Genomic DNA, 14,965 nt, shown 5'->3' on the forward strand with positions numbered 1-14,965 from the left:
TGAAGCAGCAGAAAAAGAAATCAAGGAATTGATCCCACGAACAATTGCACCAAAAACAATAAGATAACAAGGAGTAAACCTACTCAAAGAGGTAAAAGATCTGAAGTCTGAAAGCTATAGAACACTTATGAAAGAAATTAAAGAGGACACAAGGAAATGGGAAAAAATTCCATCCTCATGGATTGGAAGAACAAACATTGTTAAAATGTCTATATTACCCAAAGCAATGTACACATGGAATGCAACCCTTATCAAAATGCCACCAGCATTTTTCATAGAGCTAGAACAGCAATCCTAAAATTTGTATGGAACCACAAGAGACTCCAAATAGCCAAAGCAATCCTGACCAAGAAAAGCAAAGTTGGAGGCATCACGATTCAGGACTTCAAGCTATATTACAAAGCGGTAGTAATCAAGACAGTGTGAAACTGGCACAAAAAAGAGACCCCGAGATCAATGGAGCAGAATAGAGACCCAGAAATGAACCCAAAACTCTATGGTCAACTAATCTTCAACAAAGTGGGAGAGAATATTCAGCACGTCTGGTGAACTTCAGGTCTGTCCTGTATTGGGACATAGTCATTACTTCATGATGTAGAGGTGACATGGAAGCACATGTTCTCAACTTGATAATAAATCCAGTGCTGAGGGAGAGAAGGGCTTAACCATGCTTGCACAGTTCATTCTAACAGGCTTACTGGTCAGCTAAGCCACTTCTCCTCTGATGGGAGAAAGGCCAAGAGTATTACACTAGGGAAAGTCCTCTCACATAGAACAAGTGGAGTGGAGGATAAGTAACCACCCACCTCCAAAAAAGCATTCAACTTTTGGAATAAACAGACAGGTAAGGGCTGCCTAGTATTCAAGTTGAATTATAAATCTCATTTCTTAATGGTTCCAAGTTAGATTAGAAGAAGTAATTGTATGAACTATCCTAAAAACATATATACACCAATCAGAATATTCGAAGAAATTAAAAGTAAGATTTTCTGTGGAAGATGTACTCTCAGATAATAAGGCTTTGACTATAATGGCATAGCCCCCATTGTAGTCTTTTTTTATGGAGGATATTCCATGCTAGATAATTGATCTTCCCAAAATCAAACTTTGAGAAAAGGATTTAGGGTATTGAGACAGATGCTCTTTCTGTGATTTACAAGAAATACCATTTCTTAATAAGACATTGATTAGTGATCACTCTGCAGAAAACATCCTGTGTACTGAAGCATGTAATAAACTGTCAGGAAACAAATTGAACCAGCAACTAACCTTTTGAAAATTCCCTTTAAATTTACTTGATCTTTTTCATAAAAAAGAAGGTGAAAAGACTTATTTCTTACCATTTTATTCTTGATTTGGATGCAGGTCAAATATAAGCAGGAATTATAAGTGATAATGTAATATCTAGCATGCAGAAGTGTGCGTCACCTGTGGTTTAGCTATTAGAATTGTATTGCTATTCTCTTTTCAGTTTATTTTATTACATGGATAAAAGTCTTTCTTTTATTTGTCTTAAATACAGGAATTAATATACCAACAGTAGGAAAAATCGTTATCCCTCCCCACAAAACATAAGGTTAATAGTATTTGCATAGTTAGACCAAACTAAGCTACCATGCCAGGTATTTGAATATATTGTATCTTCAGTCTTGGTTTCCATTTAACTTGGCAAATAAACATCAACTTCTTCATTTAGAATACAGTGCCAATAAAACTCTTAAGCAGAATAGATGGATTAAATTCCAACTATATAATATACCTTTTAATGCAAAATATATAGCTTCTCCGTCAAAGATTTTCTAGTCCAGTGAAATCACAAAACCATCAAATGCCCTTCAAAAGCATTGTTCTCTGGAAGTCTAAGAAAAGAGTGATAAGTACAGGTTTGGATGAATAGGAAGACTCTGTGGAGGAAATGTCCAGAAATGAGATTGGTGTGAAAGAACAATTCATGGGGAAATCTCACAATGAAGAATTAGTAGAAATAGGAGGGGGGATATAAGGTAGATCCCAAACATGGAAATCATGCAAAAGTGTTCAAGATTGATGCACTGACAAATGCATCATTAATGAATTCTGAGCAGAAGAACAACGTGCTCAAATTAGAGGTTATAAGGAAAGACAAGATACAAGAAAATTTAACAGGTCTCTGTAGTCACTGAGGCTTAAAACATAGAGGAAAAATGGAGAGCATTGCATAAGAAAATAAACAAATCTGTAATTATACCTAATTATACTAGGAGATTTTAGCACAAATTTTCCCAGAAATTGATAGATCACACAGACAAGACACAAATAAGGATATGAAAGATACGAAAAACAGTTTAAAATCTCTATCTGGAGAATATATATTTGCTCCCATCACTTAGATGATACGCATTCATATAACACAGATATTGACCACCTATAAGTCACAAAACAGGTCTAAAAACAAGATATGTAGCCTATTTTTGCTGATGACTATGTGATAAAATCAACAAAAAGAGAGTAACTTCCAAATATCTAGAAAATAAAAAACAAACAAAAAAATTTAGGCTATTAATAGCCCAAAGAAGAAGTCATAATAGAAATAAAACACTTGCAACTAAACAATAATAAAAACACTCCATTTCAGATTAGGGATGAAGCTGAAATGGTACATAAAAGAAAAATGTATATTCTTAAAATCTTTGCTTACAAGATAGGATTTTATTTTTTTATTTTATTTTTTTTTCAAGATAGGATTTTAAAAATAAAAATTGCATTTGTACCCAAGTTAAGAAGGTAGAAAAACTACAACAGAGTCAACTCAAAGAACTGGAAAAAGGAAATGATAAATAGATAATAGATAAAAGAAAATCAATTTCATGCACAAATAGTAACAAAAAGAGAAAACTGACAAAACCAAATGTTGGTTCTCTGAAAGGTCTACTGAAAGAGAAAAACTTCTCTTTCAAGATTCAAACTCTCTAAGAGAAGTTCCATGACCACAGAGATTACATGTGTGGTTTCGATGTTGTTAATCATTTCCCCCAACACTTTACCCCTAGAACCTAGTACAGATACTGAAAGACTGGAAATTCATTCACATTCCTTCTAGCTCTGACTTAAAACCTGAATCTGTTATTTACTTTTCTCAATTCGAAATCACAGATCTATTGATTTTTCATCCGTTTGTCATACCTTTTTGCCCACTAAGCTTCCTTGGATAACCTTGTCTGTTTTAACTTCTGATGTAGACCCAAGACCCGGAGCTGTTCCTAGTGATTACCAGCACTTGATAAATAAAGGTCAGCTGATTGAATAAACACTACAATGGAATAGATTCAAGACACAGAGTTTGAAGAGAGACCTATTGGTCATGAACAGTGAGATATACATGTACGTGACTTCGGTGAAATGTCCAGGGAGAGTTGTAGTTTTAGGAGGCCTTGGAATAGAGGTGCCAGCCAATGCTGTGAGGAAAAGGAATCATTTTTAAAAAATTGCGGACCTCTCCATTTTTTAATAACACCTAATTTTCTACTTTAAAGGTAATGCAGAGTCATTGTATAGAATTTGAAAAATTGAGAAATGTACAAAGGGGAAAACCACACACTTTAAAAATGGGTTTGAAAGTGCCTGCGATTCACTTAAAACTCTGGTTATAACAAGATAGATCAATTGTCTGATTGCTGAGGCTAGGACTTCCAGTACTATGTTGAATAGCAGTGGTGAGAGTGGACATCCCTGACTTGTTCCTGATCTTAGGGGAAAGGCTCCCAGTGCCTCCCCATTGAGAATGATATTTGCTGTGGGCTTTTCGTAGATGGCTTTTAAGATGTTGAGGAATGTTCCCTCTATCCCTACACTCTGAAGAGTTTTGATCAGGAATGGATGCTGTATTTTGTCAAATGCTTTCTCTGCATCTAATGAGAGGATCATATGGTTCTTGGTTTTTCTCTTGCTGATATGATGAATGTGTTCCGTGTAAGGTTGTGGGTGGGTGGGTGGCAAAGGATTGGGAGTTGTTATTAAGCAGGCAGAAGACAGGCTCCTGTCCCTTAAAGAGTCCACAATTACATTGAAGGGACAAAACAAGCCCCATGAAATAATCAAGAATAATTCCCAAGTACTACATTATTAGGGGCGTAACCACACATAAAAATTAAAACTGAAATGCTGTGCCGAGAGCCAGAGGAGTAAGTCTATGATCAGTGTGGGCTGGAGAATGGAGTTAGTCAGAAGTTTCACAAAACAGGTAAATTTTTGCTTAGGCTCTGACTGGATCTCCAGGCTGGTAGGTGGTGAGGGTGACAAACAAGGGTAGGGAAGCAGGTAAATGGAAGGGAGAGACTGTATGCTGTTTGTGAGCTCTTGTGTAATGCAATGGTCTGGCAGCCATGAGACCTGAGATCTAGTTTCATCTCTGTCACTTATTCGATGTGAGTTCCTAGAGGAGTTGCCTCAAGCTCTGTACCTTCTTAGGAGTAGAGTTTCTTCTAGCTCCAGATAGTAAAGGAAATACACATCAAATCTGTCATTTCCACCACCACTCACCCATCCTGCCTCCTTTGATTTTCAGAGAAAGCCTGTTGTTAATGGAGAGTGCATGTTGATTTGAGAGGAAGAGCATTTATTTAGGCAAAACATGACTTCCCCAACTATGCTAATTTTTACAGATTTGAGAATGTTTTCCACCTGAGGCAAAGCCAAAGGCAGATTTACATAACGATTGGTATAAAAGCTACATCACCTCTCACTCAGTTTTTCAGCCTGCACCCAGGATGGGAAGAAGCCTCTGAAGCACAAATTTATGTAATGTGAAACTTTCCCTAAGAAGTACCAAATTGCATACTTAAGTACTTGTAACCAGGGATATGTTCAATGTTTTATAAGTACAGTGTAATTTTCAGAATCCACAGGCAATTTGCCTCCCGTGGAGAAATCCTCCTCAATGACTACTACATCCTCCTGCCAAAGGAAGATGAAACTCTGCTGTTTTAAAGGCAATGCCTTCCCTTTTTACCCCCTTGACAGTTTTAACAGCTCTTTCTTTCCCTTCCTTGTCTCTCGCTCTCGCTCTCTCTCCTGCCGTCTTCCTTCTTTCTCTTCATTTTCTTTCTGTTCTTTCTTACCTCTCCTTTCCCTTCTCTCTCTCCCTCTCTTCTCTCTCCCACTTCTTCTGTCCCTGTTTCTCTGTCTCTCTCTCTCTATTTCTAAGTTCCTTTCATTTTTCATATATAAGGCAGCTACACTCCCTCTCTTTTCCAATTATCCATTGAAGTTAAACTTCCCTCTATAACCCTTATTGACAAAGTTTTTTTTTTTTTCCCTTTCTGGGAATCTACATTCAGACAGTTGAAATCTTTCTTGTCAGCTTGAACTCATGGAAAAGAACCAAAGGTGTGTTCAGGTTGCATAATAATAAGAATAATGAAAATTCATGTCAACATGTCAACAAGAAGCCCATGAAAGTGAGACCACACAGTACATTGTTTTATTAATACACCAGTTGAGTAAAAATGTGAAATCTGTCAGCTAGAGAAGCAGAAAATGAGAAGTCTCCGTTAGTATTCTGAAAAGCAAGCTCTTCATTGAGTCAATTAGTTCTTGCATTTCATTCTGGAAATGCAGGAGTTAGATTCTTCACAGGGTTTTTCATTCTCTTCCGCGGTCTGCAACACGTCTTTTTTACCCTGTTGTTTCAGAAATAGCTTTGCCATCATTTAAATGTCATTGGTAGATACCTCTTGAACTCTCATCCTCCTCTCCTCTTCATGTAACCCTTCTCTGTCTTCCACAGAGCCCCAAATGTGAACTTTCAGCCTACATACCAATCAAAATGTGTTTTTCATTTTTTAATTTAGAGCTGCCTAGAGATGGTATTACTAATGGCCATGATTTTTATGCTTTCAGAAATAACAAGATTATTCAGGACCAAAAGTACAGGCATTCATTTTCTTTCTTTCTTTCTTTCTTTCTTTCTTTCTTTCTTTCTTTCTTTCTTTCTTTTGCAGTGAGAATAATGTTTATTGAGAATGGCTCATTACAAACAAAAAATATATATGTAGAAAATCTCTGCAATGCAAAAGATCCCTTTTGTCCCTGTGTGGCTGGAGTGAACAAAACCAACTGTCCAGGTGGCTTTGCTGGGCTCCCTGCATGTGGGCAGGGGTCATGGGTGCCACGTGCCATGGGCAGACGTTCCTGAAGCCTGGGTTTTCTCCAGCCTTGTTTTCATGACATGTGCAAGAACAGGTTTGCATTTGCATCCCATTCCCATGACCCTCCCAGGCAGACGGTACTATCGCAGGCACAGGTAGCTTTCTTGTTAATCTTCTAGAGGGTGACCTCTAATATGTGGCTGGCCCCGGGGACTCAGATGCTGTGACCACCCTCTGTGGAGGCTGCTTTCCATGACAGTTCCACCAGTCATCCAAAGCGTCACTTCTTCATGGCTTTCCTTGATGCATCTATTCTCACCACAATTTTAGCCAGACCCTTCCTGAGGATTTCCAAATCCCACAGCTGCCACACGTGGTATTCCTGGGTATGAAACTGGAGCTCCCTGGGATCTCGGGCCACCCAACATTAAGGCAAAAGAGTAAGAACAGTCTGAAGACACTGCTAATCTCCGACACCAAGGTGGCTAACCTATTAGCTAACCAGCTAACAGCACCTCCCTCTGGGCCAAAGGCTGCATCTGGTGTTGAGGAGCAAATAGGCTGGGTGGTCTGACGGCCTTCTTCAGCAAAGCCCGTCTCTGGCCCCCAGAGCAGCCATGGTGGGGAGGTGCCAGCTGGCTGCTGGGAGAAGATGCTGAGCCTGTTTGCAGTCCAGAGGGGTAGCAGCTGCCACTGCATCATGCCTTGGCCAACAAGAGACCAAGACGCAGGGGGACGGGGCAGTGTGGTTACTGGGGCAGCCCTGCTCCTCTACCAGACAGCTCATGAGGGGTGGGTGTCCTTGTCTCCTTTGGGAATGATCCAGTTCCCTTTGTTTTTCAGAGCAGATCTGGATTCAAAACCCAACCCCATCACTGTCCTGGACAAACTCTCCCCAGACTGATGGCCAGATTTTGTCTGTAAGGTAGGGTGAGGGGCCCTGGCACTCAGCATCCTCAGCTGTGAGTCCCTTTCTCTTTGAAAGGGAACTTGGGCTGGCTTCTCTGCTCTGTGAAGAGAGGTGTCAGTGGTTCCGAAGTACCTGTAATCTATTATTGTCTTACTTGAGGGTAACTCTCACTCCCCACAAGTGGAAAAACTTAATTCTCAAAGAAACCAAACAAGCCCCACCCCCCAAGAAAAGAAAAAAAAAATTTAAAAAGTAGGAAACAGCTCTAGTCCATGCTATGTGCAGTGCTGTGTGATCCTGGGCAGGTACCATCCTTCTCTGTCAAGACGGAAAAGCCTCAACATTCTGTGCAAAAGGTCCTGGCATGAATATTAGGGTGAGTGGGAGGCCAACGGCTGTCTCCCACCATGGCCTCAACAGCAGGCCCTAGCACCCCAGCACTCAGCCCTGTGAGGCCTGGGGCTCCCCATGCCCGGATAATGGGCCCCACTATCAGAGCTTATGCTAGTGTCAGGAGGCCTCATGGGTTAGGGGGGATCTTTGGGACACAGGTGGCTGGCTGTGTCTGGCCTTCTGGGTCAGGCATTCTTGTACACTCAGCACTGCCAGCTAGCAAGAGTCAGGGCCCTGTCTACTCCCCTGAGGGCCCTCTACTCCACAGTGCTATGGTACCTAGAGGGTGAGGGGTACGGGGCCCAGGGTCCTTCTGGCCTGAGGCCCAGCCATCTCCAGGGCCCAGAGGCCTCACAACCAGCCACAGGAACTTGGGTGGGTTCCCATCTTGTGGCAGGAGGGAGTGGTGGCATCCACCAAAGGGCCCAGGGAGGTCTGTAGCACTTCTGGGGGTAGGCAGTTCTTAGCAAGGCCTGGAGCAGCCCACAGTCCTGGGGGCCAGAGTTGGCTACATGGTCTCCAAACACGTGGATACCATCCTGACAAGTGGCATCTCCAGCGTTCAGCCCCCAGATCTGTGGGGAGACAAGCTCAGGCTTCTCCTGTGCCCTGGATCTGGTATGCAGGCAACAAGGGCACCCACAGGGCTGGAAGTCCCCTGGGCACAGTTCAAGTCAGGCTTGGGGTCCTAGGAGAAGCTCTACTCAGATGCTCTGGGGACACCTCCACCAACCAGCAGGTGCATAAGGTAAGTGGCAAGATGACACACGCAACGCTGGCAGACAAAGCAGGCATGCCTCCAGTGTCAAGAATTTCCTGGGGCTTTGTCACACAGGCCAAGGCTGCAGTTCTGCATCCAAGCCCGAGCATCTCGGGGCCTGGGCCAAGGCCTCCTGAGTTGGCCAGGCTAGGGTGGGGCAGGGTGGGGAGCCAGGGCCTGGGCACACCAGGCTCCTGCTGTCAGCTATCCAGGTAGACTAAGAGGATGTCCTCATCTGTGCCGTAACTGGTTCTGGCTCCCTCGAAGTTACTGATGCTGGTGCTGCACATTCGGTCGGCGTAGGCTGGATTGTTGTAGAAGATGCAGCCCGTGGCCCGGCTGTAGCCGCACAGCACGATGAAGTGGCCCTGGTAGTCAGGGGTGCCACAGAAGCAGCGGTGGCCACTGGGGGCAAAGCAGGAGTACTTGACAGGACTGGAGCAAAGGTCGCAGTGCAGTACCCCAGAGTTCACCAGCACGATGGCCACGTGGCCCTGTGCCAGGTGCTCCTGGATGTCCTGCACGCTCACTGTGCATTTCTCCACGAGCACCTTGCAAGCCTTGGCTTGTGCAAACAACTGGTTCACCCGGGTCTCCTCTGTGTCAAAGTGCTTCCTGTAGAAGGACTGGTTCTTGTAGCCCTTGTCAACACCCAGGGTCTGTGTGCAGAAGCGGTGCCTCACACCAAAGTGGCGCATCAGGTAGGCCAGATCAATGGTCCAGATGTTCCTGGTTAGCTGCAGCTCCCGCAGGGCACTCTCAAACTCATTGTCGTCCACCTGGCCCAGGTACCGCAGCACCATCTTGGAGCAGGCCAGGCCGCAGTCCCAGTGGGAGAGCTGCTGGATGATGGGCACGGGCAGCTGCACAAAGTCTCCCGGCTCCAGCGGTGGCCCCGCTGCCTCCACCTCCGTCCTCAGGCCCCAAGGCCCCCGCCCGGCTGCAGCTTCGGCTCCGAGTGGGGCGGGAGCAAGGCTGGTGCGTGGCGGGTTCCTCCGCCGCCGCCACAGCCAGAGCCACAGCCGCCGCCGCCAGCGTGGCGGGGAGAAGACGGCATTCATGGTCTTATTTGTCTTCAGTTGATTTCCATCAGAAGGATTGTCAAATGTAAGGCTGAAGGAAAATGAATATATCGTAGGTAAGATGTCCTATTACTTTCTTTCATATCAATCATTTTTAGTGTTTGCAAGTCATCAAAAACAACTAAAACAACCAACAAAACAATAACAGATGCCCAACAAACCTCTAGGTACTTGCGTGTTTTTCTTTCTTGAGATCTATCCACTCTAAATTTGATTTATCATCATTGGATTCTGTTGAGCTTGGTGGGTAGTTCTGATGACGTAGGGAACTTGTTTGTTCCCCTAGTATAAGTCAAATAATTGTGGCACATTAATTCATTTATACATTTTGATCATTTTTAGATGTACCTGTCCACAAAGGGGTGGGGGTTGATGTTTACTGCTCTGGTTCTGTGCTTAGTAATGTAATCAACAAAAAATTTAAAAAAAACAAAAAACAAAAGGAAGGCCCAGATATGCAGGGTTTCTGAGGAAAATTGCAAAGGTGTTTTGAACTTTGGCTGCCTTACTTGGAACTGCTCCAGAAAACCTATAACATGTGGTTACTGTAATTATAAACCACAACCATTAGAGAAGTTCATAGTTTTTAATTATTCACTAAGAAAAAATAATTACTATACTCATACTATTGAACAAGCTTTGCATTAAATTATTAATATAAAATACAGGCTGTACCTTCAAAGTATTCATAGGCCCTTAATTATTTTTTTTTACTTTTTATTTTATTTTTAAGTAATCTCTACACCCAACGTGGGGCTCAAACTCACAACCCCAAGATCAAGAGTCATATGCTCTACTGACCCAGCCAAAGCCTCCATAGGGCTCTTATTTTTAATCTATCATGTTCAAAAGTGTCATGGTTGATGTCCTCAAGCTCAGAATAACAAGGTACAAATGGATCTCCATTTCATCTTATTTTTTCTTGGAGGCTAACCTCTAAGTAGACAGGAATAAGACTTCCTTCACATACTCATAATATATAAGGCCAAACTCATTTGGGCATAATCACTCTGTAGATGACACAAAGATACAGTTTGTCTCCAGAGAAAGCAATCTCTCAAGCATTGTTTTATGAGATAAAACAAGAAAAAATAAAGAAAACTATCTTTTTCATTCATACTACCATCGTCTTGTGTCAAGTACTCATTATTTCTCACTAATGTTAATCTAATACCTCTTACTGTGTCTTGTCCCCTTAAATATATCATATATCCTCTACACTACCTATAGAAGCATGTGTCTACAAATACAAATCATATCACTTCATTCCCCTGAGGAAAAAAAGTATGGATTGCTCACCATATCATTCAGATTTGATTCTAAATACAGCACTTTAACTCCCTTTATCCACTAGTCCCAACATACTTTTTTTTTTAAATCTCATCTCCAACTGGAGCCCTCTACACACACAGACTACAACCACACTGCCCACAAAGTTTAACAAGCAAGCAGCATAAGCTCAAATCTCCATGTATTTACTCACAGCTACTCCCACTACCTGAAGTACATTTTCCATCTAACGAAATTCATTTTATTCATTGCAGCTCACCTCCATGCCACTTTTATTAAACCCACCCTGATTCTTTCAGTTGAAATCAATCTGTCTTTTTTAAGTAACCCCTTGCCCAAGCACTTTGTTTAAACCCTTGTTATAGCATGTAGGTCATTCTAGTACGTGCAGATGGGAGCAACATCCTATGTCTTCTTGGGTGAGTTTCAGTAGTTTGTGTCTTTCTGAGAATCAGTCCATTTCTTCCAGGCTATCTGATTTGTTGACATGTAGTTATTCATAGATACCCTCAAAATTATTTTCATTTTTATATTTCCATAAGGTTGGTAGTAATGTCCCTGCTTTCATCTCTGATCTTAGCAATTTTTAAAATCATTTTTAAAAAGATTTTATTTATTCATGAGAGATACATAGAGAGAGGCAGAGACATAGGCAGAGGGAGAAGCAAGCTCCCCGCGGGGAGCCCAATGGAGGACTCAATCCCAGGACCCTGGGATCACAACCTGAGCTGAAGGCAGACACTCAACCACTGAGCCATCCAGGTGCAACTTGACCTTAGTAGTTTTGAGTCTTCTCTGTTTTCTTGATCAAGCTAACTAAAGGTTGAGGTAACACCCTAAATAATCCTTTGTCTTCACGTGTGTATGGTAATTCTGCTTGTGGCTGCAGTACACTTTTAGTAATATCTAAGCTAGCTTCACAGTGACAGCTCTGACAATACATGTGCAGTGTACAAACTCAACTATTATCAATATATCAAAATACTTGATATGGAAAGATTAAAAGTTTAACACAAATTCATATTATGATAAGAAATTGTAACATTAAATTTACCAATGAAAAAACAGATAAACTGAGTTTTTTTCCAAAGTATCTAAATATACCCTTTAATTTCTTCACCTTTAAGAAAATTGAGGTATAATTTACATATAACATCACTTTCAGATGTACAACATAATGATTCAATATTTGAATAAATTGTGACATGATCACCACAATAAGTCTAGTTAATTTACACTAGCATAGGTAATTACAATTTTTTTCTTATGATGGGAACTTTTTAAGATCTATTCTTTTAGCTACTTTCAAATAGGCAATACAGTATTAATTTCTATATCTTTATTAACTACAGTCACCATGCTGTACATTGCATCCTTGTGACTTATTTTTAATTAGAATCTTCTACCTTTTGACTACTTTTACCCGTTCTACCCACTCCCCACACCTGCAACCACAAATCTGTTCTTTGTATTTGTGAGCTTGCTATTTTTTTGACTCTACTTGTTAGTGAGATGATAAGGTTATTTGTTTTATCTGATTTATTTCTTTTCACATACTGCTCTCAAGTTTCAACCATGTTGTGGCCAATGGCAAGATTTCATTCTTTTCATGGCTGAATAATAGTTCATTAAATATATATACCACATCTTCTTTATCCATTCATCCATCAATGGACACAGGTTGCTTCCATGTCTTAGTTTCTGTAAATAATGCTATAATAAACATGAGGATGCATATATCTTTATTAGTTCATTTTCATTTTCTTTGGATAAATACCCAGAAGTGGAATTGCTGGTTCAAAAAAAAAAAAAAAAAAAAAAAAGGAATTGCTGGTTCATATAGTACTTCTATTTTTAATTTTTCTTTAAAGATGATAGATAGATAGATAGATAGATAGATAGATAGATAGATAGATAGATAGAATAGAGAGATTTTAAGAGTGCATGTTGTGGGTAGGGGCAGAGGGATAAGGAAAGAGAGAATCTTAAGCAGACTCTGTGCTGAGTGTGGAGCCTCACATGGGGCTTGATCTCATGACCCTGAGATCACAATCTAAGCCGAAACCAAGAGCTAGCCACTCACCTGACTGCACCAAACAGGCACTCCTATTTTTAATTTTTTGAGGAATCTCCATACTGTTTTCCATGGTGGCTGCACTAATTCTTATTCCAACCAGCAGTGCATGAGCACTACTCCTTAGTGGATAGCTGAATGATTTATCTTCAAGACTGCTATCTTCTACTTGCTCAAATCTGCTGTTGAGCTCCTGTAGCGAATTTTAAATTTTAATTGTTTTACCTTTCAGCTCTAGAATTTCTATTCCGATCCTTTTTAATAATTTCTATATCTTTATTGACAATTTCTATTTGACATCATTGTTTTGGCTTATTTTTAGTTCTTTGTTTATGGTTTCCTTCAGTTCCTTGAATGTATATAAGCAGTTGATTTAATTTCCTTTTCTAATATGTCCAGTGCTGGGGTTTCCTCACAGTTTTTATTTCTATATGTTTTTATGTGAATGAATCATAGTTTCTTATTTCTTTTCATACCCTGTTATTCTTATTGAAAATTGAAATTTTGAACATTATAATGTGGAAACTGTAGAAATCACATTTCCTTCCCTCTCTGGAGTTTGTTTTGCCATTTTTAATGGCTTTTTTACTTGTTTAGTGACTTTTTAAAACTTTTTTTGGTAAAATCTGTAATCGTTGTCATGTGTGATCATTGAAGTCTGTCTTCCATTAGTCATATGGTCAGCTACAGTTTTTTGACAGTTTTTTTAATTAAAAAAAATCTGAAGCATAAATAAATAAATAAATAAATAAATAAATAAATAAATAAATAAATAAATCTTCCAGTCTTTACAGATTGAATAAGTGTTAGGACTTTTCTAGGCCATTGATAACTCTGCCTTAGCTTTCACTTCCTGCTTACACAGAGTCTTTAGATCAGCAAAAGGTGATGATTAGGTTTTCTCTGGACTTCCCTGAGGAAGTGGGCAGTCTTGGTCATACCCATGGCCATTTTTAATTCCTGGTATATATAGGGCCTTTTAAAAATCCCTTATTCCATCTCATATCTTCTTTCCTAACATCATCTTTCCCAGGTTTTCTGGTCTGCCTGCTGCTTGCCCCAACTCTTGTTTCTCGCCACAATCTGCCAAGAACTAAAACTTGCACCTTTAAATACTTCTGAAAATTCCAGTCAAAAAGCCATCCCTGCCCTGGGAACACTCCTCATTAAGCAAAACAGATGCAAGCTCATGGGTTTGTCCTTCATGAACCATCAGGCAGCTCAAATAAGACAACCACAATTCTTTAAGAATAAGGTCTTTATCATTCACTCTGATACTAGCAACCTGCACCATTACCTCATGGCCACTCTCAGTCTAGGAGTTGGCTATTTAAAATGCCACATTACTGTCTTATTGCAAGGCAGCACCTTCTTACTTCATTAAGCCTTACTTTGGTTGTTTCAAAAATTCTACTCTATTCCAGAGTTCTGTAAAAGTTGATCATGACAGTTTTTACCAGCTCATTAGTTGTTATTGTGGAGATGAAATCCTGTAGTTCCCTACTCCATCATTTTCCAGAAGGCATCTTTTAAAACTAATATATACATTCCATATTGGAGCATTTCAATTTTTCCCCAAAAGATAATGTCAGTTTTTGCTTCTGGCTATAAGGGAGTAAAGGTATATAAAATTAACTTCCAGCCATAAAAAAATTAGAAAATTGGATCACATATATGCAACATCTGTTTTCAGTTATTAGACCGAAATGGATAACATAGGATTATGATCCCAGAAAAAAGAAAAAGAGCTTAGCTAAGCCCTAAAATTACCTGGCTTTCTATCAGGAGGAAATTTCTGGGCCTCAGTGCAGGGAGGGGAAACTCAAACAGAGCCTGGTGTACTTGTTGAGTTCAATAAAATAATATATGAGTTTTAAGAGGCTGAGGTAGCTAGATTTGAAAGGCAGAATACTGCAAAAGAGGGAGCTACAAAGAAAAAGACATCTAGAGATTTGTATGAGTAGCTGAATGTTCATTTGCATACATATAAGGTGAAATCCCCCGATGTCTGGAAAGTACAACTTCTCGAGAAAAAATAATTACAAGTGCTGTAAGCCAAACTATCCCGGAGCTCACACAGGGCAAGGGATCATTTGAGTTCCTATTAAGCAAGGTGAAGAGACCTCACTGACAACACAGAGCATTCAGCATGGGCCCTAGGATTAGGCTTTAGTAGTGGGACAAAATTAGCTCTGGTCCAAAGGATAGTGTAGACCCACCACAAAAAAACTATAGAACAATCAGAGAAAGGAGCAAGGTATCTGCAAGTTACTAAAATGTCTGCCATATGCTTAATATATCCAGTGATTTAAAGAAGGATATAAAGAAAAT

General features: G+C 40.4%; 1 pseudogene; it reads right to left on the reverse strand.

Annotated features, from left to right (window-relative positions):
* Positions 1-5,224: 5,224 nt before the first annotated feature.
* The window catches only part of LOC140628583 (protein GUCD1 pseudogene), a 59,224-nt pseudogene continuing 49,483 nt past the window's right edge, over positions 5,225-14,965 (reverse strand).

This window comes from Canis lupus, chromosome X (genome assembly GCF_048164855.1).
Source record: "Canis lupus baileyi chromosome X, mCanLup2.hap1, whole genome shotgun sequence".
Lineage (NCBI taxonomy): Eukaryota > Metazoa > Chordata > Mammalia > Carnivora > Canidae > Canis > Canis lupus.